Genomic DNA, 13,882 nt, shown 5'->3' with positions numbered 1-13,882 from the left:
TCCCAGGTGGTGCTAGCAGTAAAGAACCTGTCTGCCAACGCAGGGGATGAAGGAGATGTGGGTTTGATACCTGGGTTGGGAAGATCCCCTGGAGAACGACATGACAACCTACTTCAGTATGCTTGCCTCGAGGATGCTACAGTAAGCGGAGCCTGGCGGGCTACAGCCCATGGGGTCACAAACAGTCAGACAGGACTGAATCAACGTGGCACAGAAGCATGCACACGGAGGCAGAGTATGAAGGATCTTGATTCTGGGCAGAAAGTTAATATCTCATTGTGGATTCTTAGGCAGAGAAGCAGCAGCAAGGCAGTCACAGCCTTGTGAGAGAAGAACAGGTAAGACAGAGGGTTAAATTTAGAGGCGGTTTGTAAGTGGGCAGTGACAGCAATGGTGAAAGTCATATAACGTCCACTTGTAAACTCCTTGACTCCAGACTCCACAAAACCGGGTCCTACTTTGCACGTATTATGGGAAGCACTTGAAGACAACAAGGACTTGGTGCTTACCAAGCTAGTGGAGGACGGAATTGCTATTGCCTTTCCAAGAGCATTAGTGCCTGTGCAGACACAGGTTCCTTCACTTTCGAGGGAAAGGTTCTGCAACAAAAGGGATCCATTGAAAAGCAAGGAAATATTGTCACTCAGAGATTCTCCTATCATCAACCAAGTAACATTAGGATGAGGCCCACCCCTGGAATAAGAACAGATATGACCGGAAAGCCGTCAAGCCGTAGCCTATCTTCCAGCCAACAGGGCCTTTGGCCAGCCAGCCAGCCAGTCAGTCAGTCAGTCAGCGGCCATGGCGGGTAGCAGCGTGCCACCTTTTGGATCGCCACGGCCATAGCCCCTCTGCGGGAGGATGACCGGGGCCCCGACTCCCAACGCAGGCCGGAGGGCCACTCCGCATTCGGATTGCAAGAAACGAGATGACCGTCCGGTATGCTTGGACTCCACATGATATGCAACCCCACCCCTACCCCCACCCCCCGGCTCCACACCCTTCCCCCCTCCATTCTGGGTATCCCCCCGCACCCCAGTCGGCCCGCCCACACCCTTGCCCACTGACACACTCACACACACACTCCCATACACTCACTCTCTGGCCTTTGCACGGGGGCTGGGTCTTGCCTCAGGTAGCCAAGCCGAAGGGAACCTTTGAGACCTCGGCTGCCAAGACGTCTTGGGGACCCCACGGGGCTCTGCCAGCCCCAGGGCGCCGCGTCCAGCTGGGGCCCGGCCCGAGGCTGACGCCCCGCTCCCTTGGGGCAGCTGCTTCTTCCGCCTGGCCTCTCTCTGAGGTGTGTCAGGGACTGTGCCACTGTGTCTGGCTCGGATCGGATGCCATCCTCTCTCCCGTGTCTGCCTGCCGTTTTCTGTCCGTCAGTCTCTGTGTCTCCCTCTGTGTGTGTGTGTGTGTGTGTGTGTGTGTGTGTGTGTGTCTGCGCGCGCGCGCCCGTCTGCCTGCCTGCCTGCCTGCCTGCATCTCCCTCTCGGCCGTCCTCGAGTCTTGTCTCTGAAGCTCCGTCCCTTTCTGTCTCTGTATCTCCTGACACGCGGCCTCCCGTCGCTTCCTCTGGCCCCGGCCTCTCACAGGTTGCTGGGGCTCTGGCTCTGGCTGACGAGCTTGCCCCGGCCGGCTTGTCTCAGCTGGCGTGGGCGCGTGCGAGTGTCTGTGTGTCCGTCCGTGTGGCTGCCTGTCTGTCGCCCGTGTGCTCTCTCAGGAAGGTCCTGTGCTTGGCTGGCGGCGTGGAGGCAAGTGGGGCCTCGTTCGGCCGAAGGGGCGGGGCTGACGCTCTGCTGTCGACCGCGCTGCTGGCTCCCCGTGGGTTTGGGCACCGGGCAGGTGCCGGGCAGGATGGGCGCTCAGGGCCCCGGCTGGGCTGCGCAGGAGGCCCAGAGGAGGCTCAGAGGTCCCCGGGCGGCGGGCGGCGGCGGGCAGCGGCGGGCCCGGAAGCCGGAGACCTCCGGGGCAACCTGGCCCTGTGCAGCGGACGACGGGATGGGGGTGGGGGCGCCGCCCAGCCCGGGGCGGGCCTGCAGAGGCCCGGGGTGGGAGAGCGCCGAGACCTCCGCGCCCCTCCCGCCCCCGCACGGACGCACGCACGCACGCACGCCGGGACTGCGGCTGGGGGGTCCCGGGAGCCCGGAGGGCCAGGCGGGTGCTGGCAGGGGGTGATGGTGTGCGGGGGCGGGGCGGCGTGCCGGAGTGCGGTGGCGGGTCGACCGGCTCAGGTACAGCGCGCGGCCCGTGGAGAGGTGCGGCCGGCTGGCCCGACCGGCAGGCAGGGCACAGCGAAAGGGAGGCGCGGCGCAGGGCTCTTAGGGAGCCTGGAGGCAGCCGCCTCCGTCTACGGCCATACCACCCTGAACGCGCCCGATCTCGTCTGATCTCGGAAGCTAAGCAGGGTCGGGCCTGGTTAGTACTTGGATGGGAGACCGCCTGGGAATACCGGGTGCTGTAGGCTTTTTGCCTCCCCTCTCCTTTAGCCCCCGCCCCACACCTCCCCCAGCCCCGGCGTGGCCCTGCACCGCAAGCCCCACCAGCCCCTGGCCCCTTGCACCCCAGCGCGCTCACAGCCGTCCGTCGCCTGCCTTGCAGCCGGCGGCCCTCGCAGGCAGCAGCAGCGTGCCAACTCTTGGATCCCCGCGGCCACAGCCCCTCCCCGGGTGGGAGACCGGGGCCGGGGGGTGGGGGTGGGGGTGGGGGTTAGGGGGCCCGATGCCCGCCACAGACCTGGGCTGCCTCCGCGCGGCCCGAGAGCCCCTCCGCTTTCGGCTTCCAAAAACCACATGACCTCCCGGTCTCCGTCTGGGGCTCCCTAGGCAAGCCTCAGTCCATCCCGGGGGCTGCCCCACGCCCCAGCCCCACCCACAACCCTAGTGCCATCCTCGCACGCGACAGCGCGTGCTCTCCCGCGGGCTCACACACACACACACACACGCAGACACACCCCCCCACACACACACACCCACACACCCAGCCCGCCGCCGAGGCAGGTCAGGAGCCAGGGACCACAGGTAAGGGAGATGGAGAAAGAGGGAGAGAGAAACCGCAAGAGGACCACACAGGCTTCCCAACAACCCACGGCCTCCACACCCTCGGCCCTCCAATCTGGGTATCCCCCCGGACCCCAGTCGGCCCGCCCACACCCTTGCCCACTGACACACTCACACACACACTCTCACACACTCACCCTCTGGCCTTTGGGCGGGGGCTGGGTCTTGCCTCAGGTAGCCAAGCCGAAGGGGACCTTTGAGACCTCGGCTGCCAAAGACGTCTTGGGGACCCCACGGGGCTCTGCCAGCCCCAGGGCACCGCGTCCAGCTGGGGCCCGGGCCCAAGGCTGACGCCCCGTCCCTTGGGGCAGCTGCTTCTTCCGCCTGGCCTCTGTCTGATGTGCGTCAGGGACTGTGCCACTGTGTCTGGCTCGGATCGGATGCCATCCTCCTCCGGTGTCTGCCTCCCGTTTTCTGTCCGTCAGTCGCTGTGTCTCCCTCCCTCTCTCTGTCTCTGTGTGTGTGTGTGTGTGTGTGTGGTGTTGGATCACAGGGTGGGAAGCTGTGTGTGTGTGTGTGTGTGTGTGTGTGTGTGTGTGTGTGTCTGGTGTTGGATCACAGGGTGGGAAGCTGTGTGTGTGTGTGTGTGTGTGTGTGGTGTTGGATCACAGTGCGGGAAACTGCGTTGCCTAGAACAGAGTTTAGTTATAAATGAAGGAGATGTAGAGCCAGAATGGGCTTCCCAGGTGGTGCTAGCAGTAAAGAACCTGTCTGCCAACGCAGGGGATGAAGGAGATGTGGGTTTGATACCTGGGTTGGGAAGATCCCCTGGAGAACGACATGACAACCTACTTCAGTATGCTTGCCTCGAGGATGCTACAGTAAGCGGAGCCTGGCGGGCTACAGCCCATGGGGTCACAAACAGTCAGACAGGACTGAATCAACGTGGCACAGAAGCATGCACACGGAGGCAGAGTATGAAGGATCTTGATTCTGGGCAGAAAGTTAATATCTCATTGTGGATTCTTAGGCAGAGAAGCAGCAGCAAGGCAGTCACAGCCTTGTGAGAGAAGAACAGGTAAGACAGAGGGTTAAATTTAGAGGCGGTTTGTAAGTGGGCAGTGACAGCAATGGTGAAAGTCATATAACGTCCACTTGTAAACTCCTTGACTCCAGACTCCACAAAACCGGGTCCTACTTTGCACGTATTATGGGAAGCACTTGAAGACAACAAGGACTTGGTGCTTACCAAGCTAGTGGAGGACGGAATTGCTATTGCCTTTCCAAGAGCATTAGTGCCTGTGCAGACACAGGTTCCTTCACTTTCGAGGGAAAGGTTCTGCAACAAAAGGGATCCATTGAAAAGCAAGGAAATATTGTCACTCAGAGATTCTCCTATCATCAACCAAGTAACATTAGGATGAGGCCCACCCCTGGAATAAGAACAGATATGACCGGAAAGCCGTCAAGCCGTAGCCTATCTTCCAGCCAACAGGGCCTTTGGCCAGCCAGCCAGCCAGTCAGTCAGTCAGTCAGCGGCCATGGCGGGTAGCAGCGTGCCACCTTTTGGATCGCCACGGCCATAGCCCCTCTGCGGGAGGATGACCGGGGCCCCGACTCCCAACGCAGGCCGGAGGGCCACTCCGCATTCGGATTGCAAGAAACGAGATGACCGTCCGGTATGCTTGGACTCCACATGATATGCAACCCCACCCCTACCCCCACCCCCCGGCTCCACACCCTTCCCCCCTCCATTCTGGGTATCCCCCCGCACCCCAGTCGGCCCGCCCACACCCTTGCCCACTGACACACTCACACACACACTCCCATACACTCACTCTCTGGCCTTTGCACGGGGGCTGGGTCTTGCCTCAGGTAGCCAAGCCGAAGGGAACCTTTGAGACCTCGGCTGCCAAGACGTCTTGGGGACCCCACGGGGCTCTGCCAGCCCCAGGGCGCCGCGTCCAGCTGGGGCCCGGCCCGAGGCTGACGCCCCGCTCCCTTGGGGCAGCTGCTTCTTCCGCCTGGCCTCTCTCTGAGGTGTGTCAGGGACTGTGCCACTGTGTCTGGCTCGGATCGGATGCCATCCTCTCTCCCGTGTCTGCCTGCCGTTTTCTGTCCGTCAGTCTCTGTGTCTCCCTCTGTGTGTGTGTGTGTGTGTGTGTGTGTGTGTCTGCGCGCGCGCGCCCGTCTGCCTGCCTGCCTGCCTGCCTGCATCTCCCTCTCGGCCGTCCTCGAGTCTTGTCTCTGAAGCTCCGTCCCTTTCTGTCTCTGTATCTCCTGACACGCGGCCTCCCGTCGCTTCCTCTGGCCCCGGCCTCTCACAGGTTGCTGGGGCTCTGGCTCTGGCTGACGAGCTTGCCCCGGCCGGCTTGTCTCAGCTGGCGTGGGCGCGTGCGAGTGTCTGTGTGTCCGTCCGTGTGGCTGCCTGTCTGTCGCCCGTGTGCTCTCTCAGGAAGGTCCTGTGCTTGGCTGGCGGCGTGGAGGCAAGTGGGGCCTCGTTCGGCCGAAGGGGCGGGGCTGACGCTCTGCTGTCGACCGCGCTGCTGGCTCCCCGTGGGTTTGGGCACCGGGCAGGTGCCGGGCAGGATGGGCGCTCAGGGCCCCGGCTGGGCTGCGCAGGAGGCCCAGAGGAGGCTCAGAGGTCCCCGGGCGGCGGGCGGCGGCGGGCAGCGGCGGGCCCGGAAGCCGGAGACCTCCGGGGCAACCTGGCCCTGTGCAGCGGACGACGGGATGGGGGTGGGGGCGCCGCCCAGCCCGGGGCGGGCCTGCAGAGGCCCGGGGTGGGAGAGCGCCGAGACCTCCGCGCCCCTCCCGCCCCCGCACGGACGCACGCACGCACGCACGCCGGGACTGCGGCTGGGGGGTCCCGGGAGCCCGGAGGGCCAGGCGGGTGCTGGCAGGGGGTGATGGTGTGCGGGGGCGGGGCGGCGTGCCGGAGTGCGGTGGCGGGTCGACCGGCTCAGGTACAGCGCGCGGCCCGTGGAGAGGTGCGGCCGGCTGGCCCGACCGGCAGGCAGGGCACAGCGAAAGGGAGGCGCGGCGCAGGGCTCTTAGGGAGCCTGGAGGCAGCCGCCTCCGTCTACGGCCATACCACCCTGAACGCGCCCGATCTCGTCTGATCTCGGAAGCTAAGCAGGGTCGGGCCTGGTTAGTACTTGGATGGGAGACCGCCTGGGAATACCGGGTGCTGTAGGCTTTTTGCCTCCCCTCTCCTTTAGCCCCCGCCCCACACCTCCCCCAGCCCCGGCGTGGCCCTGCACCGCAAGCCCCACCAGCCCCTGGCCCCTTGCACCCCAGCGCGCTCACAGCCGTCCGTCGCCTGCCTTCCAGCCGGCGGCCCTCGCAGGCAGCAGCAGCGTGCCAACTCTTGGATCCCCGCGGCCACAGCCCCTCCCCGGGTGGGAGACCGGGGCCGGGGGGTGGGGGTGGGGGTGGGGGTTAGGGGGCCCGATGCCCGCCACAGACCTGGGCTGCCTCCGCGCGGCCCGAGAGCCCCTCCGCTTTCGGCTTCCAAAAACCACATGACCTCCCGGTCTCCGTCTGGGGCTCCCTAGGCAAGCCTCAGTCCATCCCGGGGGCTGCCCCACGCCCCAGCCCCACCCACAACCCTAGTGCCATCCTCGCACGCGACAGCGCGTGCTCTCCCGCGGGCTCACACACACACACACACACGCAGACACACCCCCCCACACACACACACCCACACACCCAGCCCGCCGCCGAGGCAGGTCAGGAGCCAGGGACCACAGGTAAGGGAGATGGAGAAAGAGGGAGAGAGAAACCGCAAGAGGACCACACAGGCTTCCCAACAACCCACGGCCTCCACACCCTCGGCCCTCCAATCTGGGTATCCCCCCGGACCCCAGTCGGCCCGCCCACACCCTTGCCCACTGACACACTCACACACACACTCTCACACACTCACCCTCTGGCCTTTGGGCGGGGGCTGGGTCTTGCCTCAGGTAGCCAAGCCGAAGGGGACCTTTGAGACCTCGGCTGCCAAAGACGTCTTGGGGACCCCACGGGGCTCTGCCAGCCCCAGGGCACCGCGTCCAGCTGGGGCCCGGGCCCAAGGCTGACGCCCCGTCCCTTGGGGCAGCTGCTTCTTCCGCCTGGCCTCTGTCTGATGTGCGTCAGGGACTGTGCCACTGTGTCTGGCTCGGATCGGATGCCATCCTCCTCCGGTGTCTGCCTCCCGTTTTCTGTCCGTCAGTCGCTGTGTCTCCCTCCCTCTCTCTGTCTCTGTGTGTGTGTGTGTGTGTGTGTGGTGTTGGATCACAGGGTGGGAAGCTGTGTGTGTGTGTGTGTGTGTGTGTGTGTGTGTGTCTGGTGTTGGATCACAGGGTGGGAAGCTGTGTGTGTGTGTGTGTGTGTGTGTGTGGTGTTGGATCACAGTGCGGGAAACTGCGTTGCCTAGAACAGAGTTTAGTTATAAATGAAGGAGATGTAGAGCCAGAATGGGCTTCCCAGGTGGTGCTAGCAGTAAAGAACCTGTCTGCCAACGCAGGGGATGAAGGAGATGTGGGTTTGATACCTGGGTTGGGAAGATCCCCTGGAGAACGACATGACAACCTACTTCAGTATGCTTGCCTCGAGGATGCTACAGTAAGCGGAGCCTGGCGGGCTACAGCCCATGGGGTCACAAACAGTCAGACAGGACTGAATCAACGTGGCACAGAAGCATGCACACGGAGGCAGAGTATGAAGGATCTTGATTCTGGGCAGAAAGTTAATATCTCATTGTGGATTCTTAGGCAGAGAAGCAGCAGCAAGGCAGTCACAGCCTTGTGAGAGAAGAACAGGTAAGACAGAGGGTTAAATTTAGAGGCGGTTTGTAAGTGGGCAGTGACAGCAATGGTGAAAGTCATATAACGTCCACTTGTAAACTCCTTGACTCCAGACTCCACAAAACCGGGTCCTACTTTGCACGTATTATGGGAAGCACTTGAAGACAACAAGGACTTGGTGCTTACCAAGCTAGTGGAGGACGGAATTGCTATTGCCTTTCCAAGAGCATTAGTGCCTGTGCAGACACAGGTTCCTTCACTTTCGAGGGAAAGGTTCTGCAACAAAAGGGATCCATTGAAAAGCAAGGAAATATTGTCACTCAGAGATTCTCCTATCATCAACCAAGTAACATTAGGATGAGGCCCACCCCTGGAATAAGAACAGATATGACCGGAAAGCCGTCAAGCCGTAGCCTATCTTCCAGCCAACAGGGCCTTTGGCCAGCCAGCCAGCCAGTCAGTCAGTCAGTCAGCGGCCATGGCGGGTAGCAGCGTGCCACCTTTTGGATCGCCACGGCCATAGCCCCTCTGCGGGAGGATGACCGGGGCCCCGACTCCCAACGCAGGCCGGAGGGCCACTCCGCATTCAGATTGCAAGAAACGAGATGACCGTCCGGTATGCTTGGACTCCACATGATATGCAACCCCACCCCTACCCCCACCCCCCGGCTCCACACCCTTCCCCCCTCCATTCTGGGTATCCCCCCGCACCCCAGTCGGCCCGCCCACACCCTTGCCCACTGACACACTCACACACACACTCCCATACACTCACTCTCTGGCCTTTGCACGGGGGCTGGGTCTTGCCTCAGGTAGCCAAGCCGAAGGGAACCTTTGAGACCTCGGCTGCCAAGACGTCTTGGGGACCCCACGGGGCTCTGCCAGCCCCAGGGCGCCGCGTCCAGCTGGGACCCGGCCCGAGGCTGACGCCCCGCTCCCTTGGGGCAGCTGCTTCTTCCGCCTGGCCTCTCTCTGAGGTGTGTCAGGGACTGTGCCACTGTGTCTGGCTCGGATCGGATGCCATCCTCTCTCCCGTGTCTGCCTGCCGTTTTCTGTCCGTCAGTCTCTGTGTCTCCCTCTGTGTGTGTGTGTGTGTGTGTGTGTGTGTGTCTGCGCGCGCGCGCCCGTCTGCCTGCCTGCCTGCCTGCCTGCATCTCCCTCTCGGCCGTCCTCGAGTCTTGTCTCTGAAGCTCCGTCCCTTTCTGTCTCTGTATCTCCTGACACGCGGCCTCCCGTCGCTTCCTCTGGCCCCGGCCTCTCACAGGTTGCTGGGGCTCTGGCTCTGGCTGACGAGCTTGCCCCGGCCGGCTTGTCTCAGCTGGCGTGGGCGCGTGCGAGTGTCTGTGTGTCCGTCCGTGTGGCTGCCTGTCTGTCGCCCGTGTGCTCTCTCAGGAAGGTCCTGTGCTTGGCTGGCGGCGTGGAGGCAAGTGGGGCCTCGTTCGGCCGAAGGGGCGGGGCTGACGCTCTGCTGTCGACCGCGCTGCTGGCTCCCCGTGGGTTTGGGCACCGGGCAGGTGCCGGGCAGGATGGGCGCTCAGGGCCCCGGCTGGGCTGCGCAGGAGGCCCAGAGGAGGCTCAGAGGTCCCCGGGCGGCGGGCGGCGGCGGGCAGCGGCGGGCCCGGAAGCCGGAGACCTCCGGGGCAACCTGGCCCTGTGCAGCGGACGACGGGATGGGGGTGGGGGCGCCGCCCAGCCCGGGGCGGGCCTGCAGAGGCCCGGGGTAGGAGAGCGCCTAGACCTCCGCGCCCCTCCCGCCCCCGCACGGACGCACGCACGCACGCACGCCGGGACTGCGGCTGGGGGGTCCCGGGAGCCCGGAGGGCCAGGCGGGTGCTGGCAGGGGGTGATGGTGTGCGGGGGCGGGGCGGCGTGCCGGAGTGCGGTGGCGGGTCGACCGGCTCAGGTACAGCGCGCGGCCCGTGGAGAGGTGCGGCCGGCTGGCCCGACCGGCAGGCAGGGCACAGCGAAAGGGAGGCGCGGCGCAGGGCTCTTAGGGAGCCTGGAGGCAGCCGCCTCCGTCTACGGCCATACCACCCTGAACGCGCCCGATCTCGTCTGATCTCGGAAGCTAAGCAGGGTCGGGCCTGGTTAGTACTTGGATGGGAGACCGCCTGGGAATACCGGGTGCTGTAGGCTTTTTGCCTCCCCTCTCCTTTAGCCCCCGCCCCACACCTCCCCCAGCCCCGGCGTGGCCCTGCACCGCAAGCCCCACCAGCCCCTGGCCCCTTGCACCCCAGCGCGCTCACAGCCGTCCGTCGCCTGCCTTCCAGCCGGCGGCCCTCGCAGGCAGCAGCAGCGTGCCAACTCTTGGATCCCCGCGGCCACAGCCCCTCCCCGGGTGGGAGACCGGGGCCGGGGGGTGGGGGTGGGGGTGGGGGTTAGGGGGCCCGATGCCCGCCACAGACCTGGGCTGCCTCCGCGCGGCCCGAGAGCCCCTCCGCTTTCGGCTTCCAAAAACCACATGACCTCCCGGTCTCCGTCTGGGGCTCCCTAGGCAAGCCTCAGTCCATCCCGGGGGCTGCCCCACGCCCCAGCCCCACCCACAACCCTAGTGCCATCCTCGCACGCGACAGCGCGTGCTCTCCCGCGGGCTCACACACACACACACACACACGCAGACACACCCCCCCACACACACACACCCACACACCCAGCCTGCCGCCGAGGCAGGTCAGGAGCCAGGGACCACAGGTAAGGGAGATGGAGAAAGAGGGAGAGAGAAACCGCAAGAGGACCACACAGGCTTCCCAACAACCCACGGCCTCCACACCCTCGGCCCTCCAATCTGGGTATCCCCCCGGACCCCAGTCGGCCCGCCCACACCCTTGCCCACTGACACACTCACACACACACTCTCACACACTCACCCTCTGGCCTTTGGGCGGGGGCTGGGTCTTGCCTCAGGTAGCCAAGCCGAAGGGGACCTTTGAGACCTCGGCTGCCAAAGACGTCTTGGGGACCCCACGGGGCTCTGCCAGCCCCAGGGCACCGCGTCCAGCTGGGGCCCGGGCCCAAGGCTGACGCCCCGTCCCTTGGGGCAGCTGCTTCTTCCGCCTGGCCTCTGTCTGATGTGCGTCAGGGACTGTGCCACTGTGTCTGGCTCGGATCGGATGCCATCCTCCTCCGGTGTCTGCCTCCCGTTTTCTGTCCGTCAGTCGCTGTGTCTCCCTCCCTCTCTCTGTCTCTGTGTGTGTGTGTGTGTGTGTGTGGTGTTGGATCACAGGGTGGGAAGCTGTGTGTGTGTGTGTGTGTGTGTGTGTGTGTGTGTGTGTCTGGTGTTGGATCACAGGGTGGGAAGCTGTGTGTGTGTGTGTGTGTGTGTGTGTGGTGTTGGATCACAGTGCGGGAAACTGCGTTGCCTAGAACAGAGTTTAGTTATAAATGAAGGAGATGTAGAGCCAGAATGGGCTTCCCAGGTGGTGCTAGCAGTAAAGAACCTGTCTGCCAACGCAGGGGATGAAGGAGATGTGGGTTTGATACCTGGGTTGGGAAGATCCCCTGGAGAACGACATGACAACCTACTTCAGTATGCTTGCCTCGAGGATGCTACAGTAAGCGGAGCCTGGCGGGCTACAGCCCATGGGGTCACAAACAGTCAGACAGGACTGAATCAACGTGGCACAGAAGCATGCACACGGAGGCAGAGTATGAAGGATCTTGATTCTGGGCAGAAAGTTAATATCTCATTGTGGATTCTTAGGCAGAGAAGCAGCAGCAAGGCAGTCACAGCCTTGTGAGAGAAGAACAGGTAAGACAGAGGGTTAAATTTAGAGGCGGTTTGTAAGTGGGCAGTGACAGCAATGGTGAAAGTCATATAACGTCCACTTGTAAACTCCTTGACTCCAGACTCCACAAAACCGGGTCCTACTTTGCACGTATTATGGGAAGCACTTGAAGACAACAAGGACTTGGTGCTTACCAAGCTAGTGGAGGACGGAATTGCTATTGCCTTTCCAAGAGCATTAGTGCCTGTGCAGACACAGGTTCCTTCACTTTCGAGGGAAAGGTTCTGCAACAAAAGGGATCCATTGAAAAGCAAGGAAATATTGTCACTCAGAGATTCTCCTATCATCAACCAAGTAACATTAGGATGAGGCCCACCCCTGGAATAAGAACAGATATGACCGGAAAGCCGTCAAGCCGTAGCCTATCTTCCAGCCAACAGGGCCTTTGGCCAGCCAGCCAGCCAGTCAGTCAGTCAGTCAGCGGCCATGGCGGGTAGCAGCGTGCCACCTTTTGGATCGCCACGGCCATAGCCCCTCTGCGGGAGGATGACCGGGGCCCCGACTCCCAACGCAGGCCGGAGGGCCACTCCGCATTCGGATTGCAAGAAACGAGATGACCGTCCGGTATGCTTGGACTCCACATGATATGCAACCCCACCCCTACCCCCACCCCCCGGCTCCACACCCTTCCCCCCTCCATTCTGGGTATCCCCCCGCACCCCAGTCGGCCCGCCCACACCCTTGCCCACTGACACACTCACACACACACTCCCATACACTCACTCTCTGGCCTTTGCACGGGGGCTGGGTCTTGCCTCAGGTAGCCAAGCCGAAGGGAACCTTTGAGACCTCGGCTGCCAAGACGTCTTGGGGACCCCACGGGGCTCTGCCAGCCCCAGGGCGCCGCGTCCAGCTGGGGCCCGGCCCGAGGCTGACGCCCCGCTCCCTTGGGGCAGCTGCTTCTTCCGCCTGGCCTCTCTCTGAGGTGTGTCAGGGCCTGTGCCACTGTGTCTGGCTCGGATCGGATGCCATCCTCTCTCCCGTGTCTGCCTGCCGTTTTCTGTCCGTCAGTCTCTGTGTCTCCCTCTGTGTGTGTGTGTGTGTGTGTGTGTGTGTGTGTGTGTGTCTGCGCGCGCGCGCCCGTCTGCCTGCCTGCCTGCCTGCCTGCATCTCCCTCTCGGCCGTCCTCGAGTCTTGTCTCTGAAGCTCCGTCCCTTTCTGTCTCTGTATCTCCTGACACGCGGCCTCCCGTCGCTTCCTCTGGCCCCGGCCTCTCACAGGTTGCTGGGGCTCTGGCTCTGGCTGACGAGCTTGCCCCGGCCGGCTTGTCTCAGCTGGCGTGGGCGCGTGCGAGTGTCTGTGTGTCCGTCCGTGTGGCTGCCTGTCTGTCGCCCGTGTGCTCTCTCAGGAAGGTCCTGTGCTTGGCTGGCGGCGTGGAGGCAAGTGGGGCCTCGTTCGGCCGAAGGGGCGGGGCTGACGCTCTGCTGTCGACCGCGCTGCTGGCTCCCCGTGGGTTTGGGCACCGGGCAGGTGCCGGGCAGGATGGGCGCTCAGGGCCCCGGCTGGGCTGCGCAGGAGGCCCAGAGGAGGCTCAGAGGTCCCCGGGCGGCGGGCGGCGGCGGGCAGCGGCGGGCCCGGAAGCCGGAGACCTCCGGGGCAACCTGGCCCTGTGCAGCGGACGACGGGATGGGGGTGGGGGCGCCGCCCAGCCCGGGGCGGGCCTGCAGAGGCCCGGGGTGGGAGAGCGCCGAGACCTCCGCGCCCCTCCCGCCCCCGCACGGACGCACGCACGCACGCACGCCGGGACTGCGGCTGGGGGGTCCCGGGAGCCCGGAGGGCCAGGCGGGTGCTGGCAGGGGGTGATGGTGTGCGGGGGCGGGGCGGCGTGCCGGAGTGCGGTGGCGGGTCGACCGGCTCAGGTACAGCGCGCGGCCCGTGGAGAGGTGCGGCCGGCTGGCCCGACCGGCAGGCAGGGCACAGCGAAAGGGAGGCGCGGCGCAGGGCTCTTAGGGAGCCTGGAGGCAGCCGCCTCCGTCTACGGCCATACCACCCTGAACGCGCCCGATCTCGTCTGATCTCGGAAGCTAAGCAGGGTCGGGCCTGGTTAGTACTTGGATGGGAGACCGCCTGGGAATACCGGGTGCTGTAGGCTTTTTGCCTCCCCTCTCCTTTAGCCCCCGCCCCACACCTCCCCCAGCCCCGGCGTGGCCCTGCACCGCAAGCCCCACCAGCCCCTGGCCCCTTGCACCCCAGCGCGCTCACAGCCGTCCGTCGCCTGCCTTCCAGCCGGCGGCCCTCGCAGGCAGCAGCAGCGTGCCAACTCTTGGATCCCCGCGGCCACAGCCCCTCCCCGGGTGGGAGACCGGGG

General features: G+C 64.1%; 4 non-coding genes across 4 annotated transcripts; all 4 read left to right on the top strand.

Moving 5' to 3' along the window:
* The first annotated feature begins 2,348 nt into the window (after positions 1 to 2,348).
* Positions 2,349 to 2,467, top strand: LOC136162104 (5S ribosomal RNA). Its single transcript, XR_010661953.1, has one exon. It is a non-coding gene; the product is annotated as a 5S ribosomal RNA (ribosomal RNA).
* Positions 2,468 to 6,079: 3,612 nt separating this feature from the next.
* On the top strand, positions 6,080 to 6,198 carry LOC136162093 (5S ribosomal RNA). Its single transcript, XR_010661942.1, has one exon. It is a non-coding gene; the product is annotated as a 5S ribosomal RNA (ribosomal RNA).
* Positions 6,199 to 9,806: 3,608 nt separating this feature from the next.
* Positions 9,807 to 9,925, top strand: LOC136162081 (5S ribosomal RNA). Its single transcript, XR_010661931.1, has one exon. It is a non-coding gene; the product is annotated as a 5S ribosomal RNA (ribosomal RNA).
* A 3,622-nt stretch (positions 9,926 to 13,547) lies between these two features.
* On the top strand, positions 13,548 to 13,666 carry LOC136162069 (5S ribosomal RNA). Its single transcript, XR_010661920.1, has one exon. It is a non-coding gene; the product is annotated as a 5S ribosomal RNA (ribosomal RNA).
* The last annotated feature ends 216 nt before the right edge of the window (positions 13,667 to 13,882 follow it).

This window comes from Muntiacus reevesi, chromosome 2, assembly GCF_963930625.1.
Source record: "Muntiacus reevesi chromosome 2, mMunRee1.1, whole genome shotgun sequence".
In the NCBI taxonomy this organism is placed as follows: domain Eukaryota; kingdom Metazoa; phylum Chordata; class Mammalia; order Artiodactyla; family Cervidae; genus Muntiacus; species Muntiacus reevesi.
This window is presented reverse-complemented; position numbering and strand designations above follow the sequence as displayed.